The sequence below is a fragment of the Rhinolophus ferrumequinum genome, chromosome 25 (genome assembly GCF_004115265.2).
Source record: "Rhinolophus ferrumequinum isolate MPI-CBG mRhiFer1 chromosome 25, mRhiFer1_v1.p, whole genome shotgun sequence".
In the NCBI taxonomy this organism is placed as follows: domain Eukaryota; kingdom Metazoa; phylum Chordata; class Mammalia; order Chiroptera; family Rhinolophidae; genus Rhinolophus; species Rhinolophus ferrumequinum.
In genome coordinates, this window is record NC_046308.1 from 30,540,306 (window position 1) to 30,558,399 (window position 18,094).

An 18,094-nucleotide genomic window follows, 5' to 3' on the forward strand; every position below is an offset into this window, starting at 1 on the left:
TTAAGTTTATAGATGGGTGGTAAGAAGCAGTACAAGTTTTTGTCTGATAGCTTTGGCTTTCATTTCTCTTTGAAGTTATAGGCAGAAGGAGACTTGAAAAGAAGGCAGAATTTTGAGGAAAATAGAACATAAGAAATCTGTGTGGAGACAAGAAAAAGAAGGACGGCTAGGAGGCACTGAAAACCCAATTGGAGACCACAAATTGGAAAACCCAATCGGAGACCACAAATTTGTAGTGACAATATTCTATGGCTTTTGAGTCGTATCTCAATAAACTGTCAAAAAATAATCAATGGCTTTGAATCAGTTTCTAAAAAATTAACTACAATAATCATTAGCTAACAGTTAATACTTACATAGTACTTAGTACGCACCAGGCATTTTTTAAAAGTACTTTTTACATATTAAGTAATTTAATTTTCACACAACCTTTTGAGACAGGTACTACTTGGTATCTTAATTTACCAGTAAGAAAAATGAAGCACAGAGAAGTTAAGGAACCCAAGGCCACAAAACTAGTAAGCATCAGAGTCAAGATATGAATCCAGGTGGTTGCTCAGTTTGTGCTCGTTAACAGTATGCTGTACTGCGTCTCAAAGTAAAGCTGAGTAAACCTACTTGAAGAAAATAGAAAGAAATGAGGAAGAAACAATACCAGGTGGGCCAAAAAACAGAGAGGCAGTGATTCCTGTAAATAGAAATAATTCTCATAGAAGTATGGTTTGTATAGTTTTAAACTACATGTAAAAGGCACCAAAGATAAAAGAAACTGTCCTCATACAGTAATGGAAAGCCACAAAAAGGAAATGAGCAGTGTTGAAAGATCCAGAGCAGAAAAGAAAGCAAACAGCCAAGGAAAAAGTAAAACCCTGAGTCAACATGTAAAAAAGGGTAAAAGTGGAAGAAAACACATATACACACACCAGTAAATACTGGTAAAAGAGAAAAATGAAATAGAAGTCAAGCAAGTATGACTGAGTCTCTGAAAACTCTTACATTTTCTTTGTTTGGACCAAAGATTTTACTAATTTTATCAAAGAACATAAATAAAATATTTAATAGAGGGTAGTAATGAATAAACTTGCTTGCTAAGAGTAGGCTAGGAATCAGAGTCTTAGCAGATTAAGAACTGAATTAAGAGAAAACCATTTAAAAAAGGAATTATCTAAAGTTGCTTCTGAAGACAGAAGGTAATAGGTTCCACAAAATCCTGATTCCAGAGTTTCATAGTCTCAGTTATATGCTATCCCAAGATGTTTGTAGTTATGCTGAATGCATTAAAAACTATCAAAACCAAATAAATAGAAAATCACGTCAACATAAAGAAATATACCATGTAGTACTTGTAGAAGGATAGCAATATAGAAAGAATATTGAAATGGCAAACTGGGTATCAAACATTTGTAATTTTAAGGTTTTTAAAAAGCTATGAAAGAAAATTATTAAAATGGAAGAACATTCGATGTGGACCAAGGAAGATGTTCTCCAAGAAGAGTGAGACATTAATAAGTTTCATCTACCAATATTCACTCTTATAAGACAAAATTATCAATGTGAACGATGACAACATAAGTCAGGGATTTACTCCAGGATCAGCTATGTAAAAATGTGCTGGCTAAGGTCACTTGGCACTAATAATAATGTTAGTGAAGAAATTGATGTAATTAATATTCAATGTGCCCTTCAAGCAGGAGTGTAATACAAACCTAATGTATGCATGTATGTATGTTTATTTGTTTGTTTTAGTTTCAGATGTATCTTTATATTTTTAAAGGCACATATACATTATTTTAGATCCTGTGATCAAAAATCTAGAGATTTCCAGCTCATTGCCTAAAATGAGGTGAAGTATTTGTAATATAAAAAACAAAGAAAAACTAATGTGGCTTTCAACGTAACAAGGAGATAAATTTTAAGCAATCATTCTGAGGTACATGCAAAATGATCTGTTTCAGTCATGAATGTGGTGACATTTAAAGTAAAAACCCATAAAGCTTATATAAAAAGCATGCTCAATAGCAGTCTACAAAATACCAGAAAACAACAAGGAAAAAATATACATATATACTCGTATTCGATATATGTACTATTTATAAAGATATTTAAAAATTATAGTTGGAAGGAATCTAATTAATTAGGAGCCCCCTAATAAAGGAAATCCTTTTACAATAATAGTCTTTGATGCTTGACCATATTCAATGACAAAACGGTTTTATCCTTTACAAGGCTAGAACAACGTACTAAAGTTTTTAAGAGGACCATTGTAAACATAGAGGATATAGCATGTTATTGGTTTTTATACAACTGTCAAGAATATAGTTGTAGCCACTCCAACATTTTTTTAATGAAAATTTGCAGATACAGCAAATTTAAAGAATTTTACAGGTTAATGCCTGAATAGCCAGACCTAGATTCTACCATTAACATTCTACTATACTTGTTTTATCACGTATCTATCAATCTAGCAATACATCTTGGTTTTTGATGTTCTACTTTTTAAATGCCTATTAAAATGTTATCTAAATGCAGTTTCTGAAGCAAGATCTGATGATATACCAAGAATATGTAATAGACAATACAAGCACATGGGGCTCTTGGCAGGCAATCTTTGGTGTTGCTATAGGACAAAAATCAATCATTGTAGTTCCTTTAATTCATGGTATGAAAATATATTCCATGTTATGATGTGTTATATTTGTCAGTTGTAGCAAAGTAGTTAAGCACTAACTCTGAAGACCAACAGACTTGAGTTTGAAAACGAGATACTGAGCATGCTTCTTACCTGCTAAGTAAGACAACTAGCAGCAATATCAATGAGTTAATGTGAGATTTAAATGAGATGATGTATAAAATGTTTAGCATACTGCTGGCTTTTTGAAAGGGCTCTACAAAAGTTAGTACTATCATCATCATCATATTAGTCCACTCAACCTACCACAGTAGGTTCTAACTGCTACGATATGTGGTTATACATACCTATGCTACTTTTTGTGGCCTCTTTTTCATCACCTACATGTTCTAATAATCTCGGGCAATCTATTTTACTGAGATTAAAGACAGAATGAGGGTGAATGGGTCCAATGCACATGCATTCTCCATTTTCCCAGTCCACTCCCTAAAGGAAACAGATGCTCTTTCTCTTACCCAAGGTAGTAGTGGTGTACACATAAAAACACATCTTTTGCTTTTCAGCACCCGGGTGACAGGAGGCTTACAAACTAACTGTGCTCTGTCTACTTTAGACAACCATTGCACCCTCTTTTGAAGACATAATTTCTATCAAGTTTTGTTCCAAACAAAATGTGCTGTCTTCACTGATGTCCAAATGCCTTTTATATTTGCAGCTAGCATATGTATATGTCAGTTTTGTTGTGTGACATACAAGTACAGGTAGGTAGATTCATAAAAGATCTACCAACTACATGCCTCTTTAAAGAAATGATATTTAAGCGAAACTTGCAAAAGCAAACTTGAAATCTACTTTTCTAAAGATCAGTCTTAGTTCTTTCTCTTTTCCAGAGGAATCAGAATCTAATTGAAAAATTTAAGTCGTACTCCTATGTTGCTTCAATATACCTGTCTACTGCTAATCTTTCTAGTTAAGGTATATAAGAAAATATTAACTATTAAAAGGTATGGCAAAGGTAAAGAATATTTCTTCATCTTAGAAACTAATTTGGGTGAGGTTTCTTTAAGAATATTTTTAACACGCTTTTTGACTTTTTAACTATGTATATATTTTACATATTCAAAAATAAAATTTAAAAAAATTTTAAAATAAAAAATGAAACCAAAGAACCATATCAAATTAGTAGCATAACCAAACAGAGAAAAGTATTTCAACTGACTTCTGAATACAGTAAGTACTCTGATTGTACATCCTTCATGTAATATAGTCTAAGGACAAAAATGTAAAAAAAATCTTAAAACTTTATTCAAAAGTTTACTGACAGTAATATTGTATGGTAATTTTGAAATATTTTATATATACATAGTAGCAAGTAGAAAGCATTTAATTCTATCAGGCACTAATATTTTCACTTAAGACAAAAGAGACAATTAAAAAAGCCAAGAAGTCTGCTATGTTAAATTTAAATTGGATATATCACTATGAACTTATGATTAAGCAAACAAATAAAAAACCAGCTGTAGTTCTTTCCTCTGAAAGGGCCTAAAAGCAGAGACACTCCAGCAGCAATGAACATGCCAAACACCCAGTACTTGGTTTCCACATACCATTTCTCATTAAAAAGAACCAAGACTCCTTAAAACAGCCCATTGCATATCTGGAACAAATAAGAGTACCAAAGCAAGGCTGGGATAATTTGTGACAAAAAAAGCACTCTAAAACTAAATGGTGAGTAGAAGTGTTAAAAAGACACAGGAGCCAGCTTGAAAGGGGTCCTACTGTCCAAATATGCGACAATTTCATCATCAAAAAGAAAAACTGTAGTGGTTATAAAAAAAAATGGATAAATTGAAACTCACGAGCCCATAGTGGTATCCCCATAAAAAAAGAAAAAAAAAATCTCACTTGCCACCATTGGGGGTGATATTTCCCCAGCTCTTTACTCTGAATATTGATAATTAAAGAGAAGAAATTAAAGATTTGCTCTGCATTTCTAGGAGGAACTTTACTTCACCCCTAGTTAATGAAGAAAAATCTTCCTTATAGAAAATCTCCATAAAACAACTGATACAGAGTCATCTATGGGTGCTAAAATTACTAAGCAAAAAGGTAGTCAGAAACAGGGTATTTGCTTGGTGTTAAAGTGCTACCCCAAGATTATATACAAATCACGAACAGGCAAACCACACCTTTGTAAAACATCTGTTAGTCACTTTAATCAAGTGGTCACATTTAGAATCATTAATAGTGTGAAGTACATAGCATCACCTATTAAATATTCTTGCCAAAGGAAATTTAAGCTAATCAAGATTTCCTTTAGACCTAACTTCCAGTAACAGGAAATTCAGGGGGATAAAGGAATAAATTAAATGACACTTGGGGAAACAGACATGTCCAGAATGTGGAAGCATTCTATAAGTCAAATAGCTTGGTCAATTGTCAGAAAAAAAGGAGATGGGTACTATTTTTTTCTTTTTAAGGAACTAAAGGCATAATCACCAAATGCAATGCATGAATCTTGTTTGAATACAGCTGGGGGGTGGGTGGGCTCTCCCAAAGAGACTTTGGAATACTGAGGAAATTTGCATATGTTGATAATTGGGGTTAGAAGGAGAATGTGCTTATTTTTAGGAAACTCATGCTGAAATATTTGAGTGTCATAATGTTTGCAACTTAACTTTCAAATGGTTACACACAGACACATACAGAATGGGATAAGAGAAGGGGAACAATATGGCAAAAATGTTTATCACTGAATCTAGGTAGTGGAGTATTCGTTGTATTTTTTTCTTAACCTCCGTAAGACTGAAATTTTTCATAATAAAAATTTTAAAAAGTGTACCTGTACTGAGAGGTTCAGTAGAAAATACACCTACACTGCAACTGCATCTGGATACAAATCTCACCTTTATTACTTAACTAGCTGTGTGGCCTAGGGCAAGTTACTTAATATCACTTAAGTTTCTGTCTCATCTATAAAATTCAAGTAATAATATCTAAGTCATTGGGTTGGTCTGAGAATTAAATAAGATCACATGTAAAATGCCTACCAGTATTACACAAAATAAGTAAATCTGGCTTTCATAATTAATGAATGCAATCATCCTAAAACACGAGTATAGGAAAACATTCCTTTCATTATTCTCACATTCATGAGGAAACTACATTAGTTAAAATTAAATATGCATTGGCAGTCAACCTGAAACAATGGGGTAAATGAAGATATACAATTTTTTAAAAATCTCGTAATTTCAACTGAAACCCTAGGCAAAAGGAAACCTTAAAAATCTCTAATCTCTACCTATCCAAACTACTTGCCATGTATCCAATTGTGAAGTTTGCTTCAGATATTAGCCTATATTCTGGTAAAACATAAGAAAATAAGTGGAAGTTAAAGAGAATTTTTTTTCCTGACCACAACAGATCTACTTATCTACCTATATGTTGAACAATTAAAATTTTTTTTGCCTTCATTTTTATAAGTTCCAATAAGGTACAAAATTATTCGGCTTTATTCTAAATTCTGGTTAAGATTCATATAACTCACAAGGATGTAATTTCCTTTCCTCAGTTCCAACATAGTTGTCATCTCACCTCAGATAACCCCTTTTTCTGGTTAGGCCAGCAGAAAATTGACTAGACGCTGAGTGATCCTCAGGTATGGAAGAAAAAGAGGTGATTGCATTATATATTTTTTTAAAGAAGTGCCGTCCTTTTCTTTCCAGTACCAGAGAAAAAGCAGCAGGGCAGTAGAGGGAAAAGAAGTCAGGTTTCGGGCTCCCGGGCTCGCCCAGGTGAGAGGAGGTGCACACCTCTGCCTCCTTTGGGTTAGGGTGTTGGGCAAATGGGCGTGCAAATGACGGGCAGCACCCTGCAAGGTCCGGATAATTTCTCCTGAACTGCGGGGCCCAAGGCCAGTCTCCTCCCCGAAGCATTAAGTGCCATTGAGGGGACCCTGTGGGGTGTCTCCCGGAGCGGATGGGGGTGACCAGACCAGGCTTCCCGTCCAGCGCCCAGATGGGGGACGCGCAGTGTCAGCCCCCGGGCGGGCGCACCCCGAGGGCACGCGCGGCTGGCCAGTGCCCCCGATCCGGCCAGGCGGCCCGTTCGCCCTCCCCTTCCCATTACCTGCGGGCGGCGGTGCCGGGGCCCGGAGGCCTGGTGCTCCTCCTCCTCCGCCCCGCCAGGCTGAGGCGGCGAGGTGGCGGCGGCAGCGGCAGCGGCGACAGCCCGGGGGGAGGGGGCGGAGCGCGCAGCTCGCTGCCTCTCTCCTCCCCCGGGAGACTGAGGGGACCCTATCTCGGGCCGCCGCGCCTAGGCCCGTGGACAGCCCGTGGCTGGGGCATGGCGGCACACAGCAGCAGCGTGCCCGCGAGGTGGGAGAGTGTGAAGCAGCGGGAGGAAAGCGCCCGCGGCGCTCCGAGGAGCCAGGGGGGAGGAGCGAGGGGACGGCCGTTGGGGGCGGTTGGCCGAAGGCAGACGGCGGTTTAGGCAGCGCGGCGACCGCTCGCGTTTTCCCGGCGGGGCGGGGTGGGGAAGGGGAAGGGGAGTGAGGGGAGGGGAGGGGGAGGTTGGGAGGGAGCCGCCGCCGCGCGCGTGCGGGCCGGCGCCGCCGCCGTTGCCGCTCCGTTCACTCCAGCCTGTTTGGGGGCACTTTGTTTGTGTCCCACAATGCTCTGCGCAGGCGGCCGGGCTGGGGGGGAGGGAGGGGAAATGGGCGGGAGGGGAAGTGGGCGGGGCGGGGCGAGCTCGGGGGCGGGGCGAGCTCGGGGGCGGGGCACAGAGTTATTGCGCAAGCGCAGAAGGGGTCGCTCGCGGTAGTCCGGAGTTGAACTGTTGGGGAGTATGTCTGCTTATACATCGTGGGTTTCGACACTGTCTGCACCTTTGCATATGTGCACACGTGCAGATTTACATTCATATGCTGCATAAGGTCTGCCCAACTTGTCCTTCTTCCAGCTGTCCCCTCAGCCAGGTCCCCGCTTGCACAGACATAAGCATTTCTGTGCATGGTTTATGCTTCTGGAATTTTTTTTTTCTTGAACTAAAAGCGAAAGAAAGAAACTTCTCTGTTTTCTCGAGTGGTTTCTGTAGCCGGACTGAAACCGGAACACCGCAGCCCCTTTCTCTCGGTAAGAGCGGTTGGCTGGTAATCCACCCATTCTTCACACTTGGAAACCGAAGCCTTGGAAGAGTGGCGCCCCAGACAGGTGAGGGTTCCGCTTCCTTTTCAGACAGCCCGCCCCCGGCCAGGTATCCCCCATTCCGTACCGCCTTTGCATCCCCTGGCATCAGTGCCCGAAGATTGCTCTATCATTTTCCTGGGCCACAGGGAGAGGCGTGCTGTTCTGAAAAGACTGGAAAATCGAGTCCCAAGTCTGTCTCTTCCCCTAACACAGGGTACCTAGAGCTGCTGCAAAAACTGCCTATTCCTTCCACAACCTTGTATCTCACTTTATTACACCATCATCTAGCCTTTCATTTCAGCGTGGGGAATGTGCGGGTCACCCCAAAGTTGCTGGTGCTACCTGGGGTGGGGGGGTGGGAGGCAGAGGGTTAGAGTTCTTGGTCACCTGCAAAATCGTGTAAAGTGTTAAAACTCCCACGACCCTAAGTCTTAGCTTCCCCAGGCGCTCCGGACCCAGACCTAGTGGTAAAGAGGGGCCCTGAAGGCAGCAGACAGAAGCGACCCCAGGTGAAGCCTACCTGCCAGGTGCCTAGAGGTGGAGTGGGGTGTGGGCCTGGTGGGCCTCCTGAGCTCTGGATTTGCGTACTTTGTTTTCCCACGCCTCCAGCTTTTAAACCGAAAGACCTCTGCAAAGGGCTTTGTGCAAGGTGAGTTGACTTCCACTTGAAGTATAGTGGATTTTTCTGAGGCACAAGCAGCCAAGCACCCTAATTCTAACAATTGAAATCACTTTAGAAATAAACATAACGAAAATGTCTAATTTTATAGGCCTTTTGCATTTACAACAAATTTTCAAGTATATATAATATTTAATCTTCACAGCAATTGTAATGCATAGATTTTACTATTTTTCCCACCATCATTTTTTATTATTCCCATTTCAGAGATGAGGAAAACTAACAAGTTGTGAATTAGGCCCAAAAAGTTTTGTGCTGAGATTTGAAGAAGGAAGAAAAAGGTGGAATGCTTACTCCAGGAGAGCAAGACTCATGAAAGGGCAGGAGCTGGAAGCATTGGTAGGGTGTGTATTAGAATATTATGTGCAAGGTGGAAAACTGGAGAAGAATCGGTGAGAACAAAGTAGTGTTAAAAAATAAAAATGTAAGTAAATCTGAAGATCTAATTGGCTTTATATGAAGCAATTCATGAATTGGGCAGCATCCCCTCTAGCAAGTTTCCTCTACAATATTGAAGGTTTCTATAAGCAGAAACTGGGCAGAACAAAAAAGTCATTAGCAAAAGAAAAGAAAGGATTATCTCAGGCAAGGTTACCTTCCCTTAGGGGAAGGCAGGATTGCCTTGGCTTCCTTTGGGGGATGGAATGAGCCCAGGTGACAGATGACCTCAATGGTAATGACCAGAGAAACTCCAGACTGACAGACTAAAATTACATTCCTGGAGAAGGTTGAAACTGCAGTAAGGTCAGGTATCGAATCTAGGTTTGGGGTCATGGGCTTTAGCTCGAGTGACTCCATTTTGGGCCTGTGGTTTTTCTCTTTAACAGTAGTCAAATAAATTCCCTCTACCTCCCTTAATAGGACATTAGGGCATTTAATAGGACAGTTAATGAAAGACCTATTCGGCAAGTTTTTACTAAGTGTTTCTCAGGGGAATGAGATGGCCGCTGCCTTTCATGGAACCTAGCAGTGCTGACGCACAAAAAATAGCCTCCTTAGATTGTCATCTGTTCCCCCTTTCCCTCCCATTTGTGCTTTTCTATTTTTCATGTTACATTTTAAAATTTTGTCATTCCCCCCTCCTCCCAGATCTGGAAAATCAATCAACAAATGATGGTTGGCCCCTCAGGACAGAGTGCTAGATACTTAAAGTGGATGTGAGAAAAAAATGTTAAGATTAACTATGTAAGAGGCCTCTTCTCTGTTTTGACTTTGGGCAGGGTCAGTTTCTATGGTTTCTGCAGCTTTCCACCTTTTTCTTCCTGGGCCAGTAGAGACTTGCTTTTGGGTTATACCTTTCTTTGATACTAGGTTAAATAATACTGCTGAAAGGATTTTATGAAACTGGAATCCTGCACACAGGTGAAGCAAACCATGTAGATACCAGTATGAGGAACCTTCAATTATTAACCTAGTACAGATTATTCTGAGGAATTCAAATTCCAGGCAACGAGGTTTTATTGCAGCCATGAGCTGTTTGGGGGACCAAATTCTGGCCAAAAAAAGGCGGGGGGGGGGGGACTTTGTTGTGGTGGACAATTAGAGCTTAACGGGAACTTTGTTATTTAGTCCACAACTTATTTTAGAGCAAGAATGCTTTCCACTCAACAGAAAGATCTCTAGACTTGAATAATTCCAATGGAGGAGAGCTCATTATTGCACAAATCATCCCTGCTCCTCATTAGAGCATCCCAACTATATTTAAAAAATAAAAAATCAGTCATGCTTCCCCACCCTGAAATTTGCACCTCTTCTAGTATTCCCATTTCGCCATCCACCTGGGTGAACAAGTCAGCTTTGCTACTTCACTCTACCAAATCTCAATTCCAATCCATCAACAAGTCTTACTGAATTTGTCCATTCATTGCCACCATCCTAATCTAAGATACCAATGCCTTGTACCTGGAGAACTGAAATATCAGTTATCTGGTTTCCCAAATATACTCTCCCTTCTTACTCTCTATGGTAGGCAGAGTTATAATGCACAGCCATATCACATAACAATGGTTTCCTATTGTTCTTAGGATAAAATCCCAAAACTTGAGCATGGCTTTTACAACACTACACAATCTGGGCCCTTTCCATATCTTCAACCTCATCTCTCATTGTACTCGTATACTCTCAAGAAACATGCCAGTCACAGAATTTTTTTTTCACATCTAAGATGCCACACTCTTTCTTCCAATGTATGCATTATTCTCTCTGTGAAAAACTACTTTATTCTTTAACTAATTCAATCTTCAAATCATATATATATACACACATATGTATATATATATACATATATATGATTGAGACATATATATGATTGAGACATACATATGATTGAGATATAATTCACATACCATAGAATTCACTAATTTAAAGTGTACAATTCAGTGGTTTTTAGTGTATTTACAGAGTTGTGCCTCCATTACCACAATAAATTGTAGAACATTCTCATCACCCCAAAAATTAACTCGTAGCCATTAGCGGTCACTCCCATTCCCCCACCCCCCAACTCCTCAGACATAGGCAACCACTAATATATCTACCTTTTCTGTCTCTACCGATTTGCTGATTCTGGACATTTCATATTCATTCAATGCCACCTTCCCCTGGCTCACCAGATTACGTTACATCCTATGGTATATATTCTGAGATCTCCCTGCAGTTCTCTAACACCTCTAATTCTAATGACTCTTGTCATTCACTACGGTAATCCCAGAGCCTAGCACAATGTCTAGCACATAATAGGTATTTGATGAATGTTTAATGGATGAATGAGTCAATGATGAAATAAATGAAAGTGGAGGTCAATTTTATCAGCTAGTAGAATGGCAGCTTCCTAAGACATGTGATGTCAGGGAAGAAGCTTGTGCTTCTATAAACTTACCCATTCCTCTGCAAGATGCCAAAATATCCAAGATCAAAGTCCATCCTTTGGATTTTTTGAAGACTCTTCAGGTTTTAAAGATAAAACTATTGAAATACAACTCATCTTCAGAAAGGGAATTGGTGGTTTAATTTTTTTTTTTAATTCAAATGGAGGGCAGTGTTTGATCTCAGTGATTTGATCTTAATGTTTATGTCTGCTCTCAGCCCTACCTCCCTACCAGCCACAATGCTGTTTTTCTTCCCCTTTACAGGCTTCATAGCCAAACTTCTCAAAACTGTTATCTGTACTCACTGTTTATTTTTGCACCTCCTTCTTTACTTTTTAACCCGTCTAATTTGATTTTCCCTTCTCTCCACTGAAATGTATCTCCTTAAAGTCACCAATTATTTCTATGGTGCCGATCCAAAGGACATTGTTCACCCTCATCCTACTGGACTTTTGAGTAGCATTTGGTCTTGCTGAGCATTCCCTCCAACTGGAAGCTCTCTCTTCCTTGTCTTCCTGACATTCTTCTCACTGTGCATCCAAGGCTGAGAACTAGTGTGTATACTACCTTCCTAGGCCAGTGGTTCTCAAAATGTGGTCCCCAGACCTACAGCATCAGCATCACCTGTCAAATTTTTAGAAATGTAAATTGTGAAGTCACACCTAGACCTACTAAATCAGAAGCTCTGGGTTGGGGCCCAGCACTTTGTCTTTGAATGAACTCTCCAGGTAATTTGGATCCATGCTCAAGTTTGAGAACCAGTGCGCAGGCAGTCCCATTCAATCATATAAACTCTGTGAGCTATTGATTCTTAAATGTACATTAGCCCAGATCTCTCTGCCCAGCTCCAGATCTGCCCAACTAACTGCCTACTATTTGTACTTTGCTTAGTTGTCCCAGAGATACCTCAGTCTGAGCAGGTCCAAAGTAGATTAACGGCCTTCTATAAACATAGTTCTTGCTTATTGCTTTCTAAATCACAGAAGGGTAACACTTTAGATCCAAACGCAAAAATCAGAAACCCAGGGTCATTTCTGACTCTTCCATCACACTTATATTTGCCAAATAACCAATTTATTATTAACTTAGTTTTACTTTCCAAGTTTCTTTCAAAAAACTCCTTTTTTTACTGTTGAAAATTTCAAACATATAAACAACAGAAAGAAAATTTTTAAAAAATGTAAACCTGTACCTATCACCTAAGCCCCCAGATTCACCCAGTGGCCAATGCTGCTTCATCCATACCCCATCAACCTTCCCCTTCCCACATTATTTTGAAGAAAATCCCAGATTGCTCTCTAAAAGAGATAGACATTTTAAAAATCACAGGATGCCATTATCGTGATTGAAAAATAATGATTTCTTAATATAAAATGTTGAGTTAGTATTCACATTTCCAATAGACTTATTAATCTTACTTTTTTTTTTTCTTTTTACAATATACTTCAGTGAGGAGCTTTATTGTGTTTGGTTGTATACCTTTTAAGTCCTCTGTATTTTTTCTCTTTGTTTTCCCAGTAATTTAAAATTTTTATTTAAGGAACTAGATTGTCCTATAGTTTTTGTCACAATCTGAGTTTTGTCAGTGGCATCCCCACAGTGAACTTTAACACGTTCCATTGTCTTCTGCACACTGGTAGTAAATCTAGATGTTTTATCAGATTCATGGTGAATTTTTTGGCAATGTATTTTCATAGGTGGCCATGTATTTTCCATTAGGAGACACACAGTGTGTGCTTGTCTCTCTTTTGTAGTGTTAACTGCTATGTATCAATGTTAAATGCCTGGATCAATTCAGTCCTTAGGAAGTTTTTTTTTTTTACAAAACTTTTATTTATTTTAAGTGTGTTTTTCCAGGACCCATGAGCTCCAAGTCAAGTAGTTGTTTCACTCTACTTGTGGAGGGCGCAGTTCACAGTGACCCATGTGGGGATCAAACCCGCAAGCTTGTTAAGTGCACCGTGCGCTAACCAACTGAGCTAACCGGCTGCCCCATCCTTAGGAATTTTTAAATGGTGATCTAATTCTATCATTTTTCACTTATTAGCTGCAGTGTTTCTACAAAGGGAAATTACCCTTAATTAATTATGGAATTACTTTGTAGTTTAATTTAAGTAAGAGAGCAGGATAAACACTTGATTCTTGCCCTTTTACTAAATATCTTGCAACCCTGTCTACTTGTCTCATTTTCTTTTTTTTTTCTTTTCTTTTTTTTTTTTTTATTGGGGAAGGGGAATAGGACTTTATTGGGGAACAGTGTGTACTTCCAGGACTTTTTTCCAAGTCAAGTTGTTGTACTTTCAGTCTTAGTTGTGGAGGGTGCAGCTCAGCTCCAGGTCCAGTTGCCGTTACTAGTTGCAGGCAGCGCAGCCCACCATCCCTTGTGGGAGTTGAGGAATCGAACTGGCAACCTTGTTGTTGAGAGGATGCACTCCAACCAACTGAGCCATTCGGAAGCTCAGCGGCAGCTCAGTTCAAGGTGCTCTGTTCAATCTTAGTTGCAGGGGGCAGAGCCCACCATCCGTTGTGGGACTCGAGGAATCGAACTGGCAACCTTGTGGTTGAGAGCCCACTGGCCCATGTGGGAATCGAACCGGCAGCCTTCGGAGTTAGGAGCACAGAGCTCTAACTGCCGGAGCCACCAGGCCGGCCCCTGTCTCATTTTCAACCACTGCCATCCTGATCAAAAATGCTTAACCTAACCTACAAGATCTTAATTATTAGTATCTGACTCATCTTGTAAGATCCTGAATGACCTTGTCCTGCCGATTTCTCCAGTCTCATTTCATGCCACTTTCCTCCTCCTTTTCTCACTATAGCCAAGCCACACTGACCTTTTTTCATTTCCTAAGTCATCAAGCTCTTTCCCATTTCAGGGCCTTTGCACATGACTCCTCTCTCTGATAAGCTTTCTCCAACTTCCTCTTCGCTTGCTAACTTTTATATTGCTTTTTAAATTTTTAATTTTTTTAAACTTATTTTTCAATTACAGTTGACATTCAATATTATATTAGTTTCAGGTGTACAGCATAGTGGTTAGACTTTTATATAACTTACAAAGTGATCTCCTTGATAAGCCTTACACCCACTTGATACCATATATAGTTATTACAGTATTGTTGACTATATTCCCCAAGCTGTACTTACATCCCTGTGATATTTTGTAACTGCCAATTTGTGTTTAATCTCTTCACCTTTTTCACCCATCCTTCCAACCCCCCTTCTGTCTGGCAACCATCAGTTCTCTGTATCTATGAGTTTGCTTCCGTCTTGTTTGTTCATTTATTTTGTATTGTAGCTTCCACATATAAGTGGAATCATATGGTATGCATTTGTCCAACCTATTTCACTTAGCTCAATACCCTGTAGGTCCATCCATGTTGTTGCAAATGGTAAGACTTTATTCTTTTTTATAGCTGAATGATATTCCGTTGTATATATGTACCACATCTTCTTTATCCGTTAATTTTTTTATTGGAGCATTTATTCCATTTACATTTAAAGTATGTATTGATACCATTTCCCCCAAAATAAGACCTAGCCAATCAGCTCTAATGTGTCTTTTGGAGCAAAAATTAATATAAAACCTGGTCTTATTTTACTATAAGACCTGGTATAATACAATGTAATATAATATAATACAATATAATATAATACCGTGTCTTATATATTAATTTTTGCTCCAAAAGACACATTAGTGCTGGAGCTGATTGTCCAGCTAGGTCTTATTTTTGGGGAAACGGGGTAGGTATATAGTTATTATCATTTTATTAATTGTGTTCTGATTGTTTTTGTAGTTCTTTTTTGTTTCTTTCTCATTCTCTTGCTCTCTTGTATGTTGATGATTTTCTGTTATGTTTAGATTCGTTTCTCATTTTTTCTTGTATATCTCTTGCAGATTTTTGATTTGTGGTTACCGTGTGCTTCATATATACCAAGCTATGTGTATAGCAGTCTATTTTAAGTTGATGACCACTTAAGTTCAAACACATTCTATAATCACTAGCATTTTTACTTCCTCCATGTTTATGTTTTTGTCATTATTTTTTATTTCTTTTTTTGCATTTTTTTTTTTAATTGGGGAAAGGAAACAGGACTTTATTGGGGAACAGTGTGTACTTCCAGGATTTTTTCCAAGTCAAGTTGTTGTCCTTTCGATCGTAGTTGTGGAGGGTGCAGTTCAGCTCCAGGTCCAGTTGCCGTTGTTAGTTGCAGGGGATGCAGCCCACCATCCCTTGCGGGAGTCGAACCGGCAACCTTGTGGTTGAGATGACGCACTCCAACCAACTGAGCCATCCGGGAGCTCAGCAGCAGCTCAGCTCAAGGTGCCGTGTTCAATCTTAGTTGCAGGGGGCAGACACCATCATCCCTTGCGGGATTCGGGGAGTCGAACCGGCATTCTTGTGGTTGAGAGCCCACTGGCCCATGTGGGAATCGAACCAGCAGCCTTCGGCATTAAGGAACATGAAGCTCCAACCGCCTGGGCCACCGGGCCGGGCCGGGCGGGGCCCCTGTGTGTGTGTGTGTGTGTGTGTGTGTGTGTGTGTGTGTGTGTGTGTGTTTATGTATCCCTTAATTTACTCTTGTAATTACACATGATCTTCCTACTTTTGCCTTTTTACCTTTGTACTAGTTTTAGTGTTGGTTAATCCATTGCTTTTATATGTGTTTGCCTTTGTTAGTAAGAATTTTTTCTTTGTGATATTTTCCTATTCATAGTTTTGATTTTCTTTCTTCTTCTTAAAGAAGTTCCTTTAACATTTCTTGTAATAATGGTTTGGTGGTGATGAACTCCTTCAGCTTTTCCTTGTCTGGGATTACATTACTTTCTTAAGGAAAACTAGACTGGTATTCCAATTATAACTTCTCATATCACTTTCTACTTATCCTTCATAGCACATCTCATAGTTTGTATTTATGATTTTTATATGACTGTTTGTTTAATATTTGCTTCCCCACATAAGTTCCATGAAGGCTGGGACCATGTCTCTTTTGGCACCATTTTTTTCTCCTAAACTTAATACTTGGAATTCAGGCATACTTTGTTTTATTGTGCCTCATTTTATTATGCTTCACAGATGTTATATTTTTTACAAACTGAAGGCAAAACCCTCCACTAACAAAAAGATTTTGACTCGCTTTATTGTGAGACTTCCTTTATTCTGGTGGTCTGGAACAAAACCCACAAGATCTCTGTGTACAGATTATACAGATGCCTGTATAGTATGTGTACAAAATAAATGTTGACTTGAATAACACTGAATTGAAGTCAGATTGGGGAAAAATACAATCCTTTGTCACGATTTGTCTAGAGTAAAGATACCTAACCTTTATTGAGTATAAGGTATTGTTCTACCTTATTCACATTTATTGAGTATAAGGTAGTGTTCTACCTTATTCACAATAAGTTCTAATATTCACAATAACAGATATTATAATTGTCTCTCTTGACAGATAAGGAAACTGAAGAGAGATTAAGCCATTGTGTAAGCTCACATAGATAGTAAATGTCAGATTCAGGATTCAAATCTAAGCAATTTGGCTCTAGAACCTAAGATATCAAGTTAAAATCCTAATATATTGCAATCTATAGGACTATACCACACAGAGTCTACATTGGAAATGAACTGACCTTAATTCTTTGAGTACTAAATTCAAAAATCCCAGAGAAGGGGCTTATTAGCTTATCTCAGGTTGAGTACTCATCCATAAACCAATCAGCTGAAATCAAGATGATAATCAAAACACCATAAGCACATGTCACTTCCATGCCGGATGCTGAGGGACAGGTTCTAGTAGAAGGGAGCATGCCAGGCAGATGGTCTCAGGGTAGAGCACACACGTATTTCTTCCTGTACATCTAATTTCATAAATTCCCTTTCACATAATGTAGTTTTCCCACATAGAACAACAGATACCTTGTATCCTCAATGGGAAAGTTTTCAAAGATATGACTAGCTATTGTATTCATCTCTGATTCCCAGAATCTCTGTTGATATGATCTGGATATGGTTGCACACAATTTTGCAACCTATGGGCAAATGACAAATTTAATGACCCTTAAAACAGTAGTGTCATGATCTGTTGCAAAGGTTTTAAAGTTAGCTCCTGCCATGTGAGAAATTACCTTGGGGCAAGGGTCTCCAAGACCCTTCTTAGGCAAAGATATCCCAGAGGCCACAGAAAAGAAAGGCTCATAGACCAAACTAAAGCTCAAATCACACAGTTAATTGGAAAAATTTAAAACACACAGCAAGAAGAAAGGGCAAAGGGTGGCAAAGGATTAAACACATTTTGGATGAGTTACAAGTGGGATAGAAGAATCCTACTCCCTGAATCTGGGTCATACAATATTCATATACCTGTTTTTTCTCTGCTTTGTCAGCTTTCCTCTCTGATGGTGGGATTATCGGGATCAGTTGAGGTTTGAGCAAGGAGGTCCTACAGACTGAAAGTGCATGGAGCCAACGCATACACTAATCTGTTGAAAAGATGCAGGGACAGGTGTGCCTGGCAAACAGCTGTATCTCACCAATTAGCCTGATGAGTACCTATGGATTTCATCTACATTTCTTGGGCAGAGGGACAAGTGGGCCAGAATGGTATCATTTATGTCTGACTGATTCTAGACCTCATAAATGTCGAATTCTTAATGTGCCTCATGTATATTTAGTGAATCATGAAGATTGGTACGTCTTAGTTCTTTTCTTTCTATCTGGTTCAGAACATGTATGCC

The 18,094-nt window shown here is 39.3% G+C and overlaps 1 protein-coding gene across 6 annotated transcripts in view; it reads right to left on the minus strand.

Annotated features, from left to right (window-relative positions):
- Positions 1-7,187, minus strand: part of ZBTB44 (zinc finger and BTB domain containing 44) — an 80,438-nt gene extending 73,251 nt beyond the window's left edge. For 3 of the 6 annotated variants that reach the window (XM_033098328.1, XM_033098327.1, XM_033098326.1), the window contains exon 1: positions 6,758-6,985. The gene's annotated coding sequence lies outside the window, so the exon portion shown is untranslated. Of the gene's footprint in view, positions 1-6,757 lie in introns of all 6 variants that reach the window. The other 3 variants (XM_033098332.1, XM_033098330.1, XM_033098329.1) reach the window with 2 other exon arrangements.
- Positions 7,188-18,094: the final 10,907 nt, after the last annotated feature.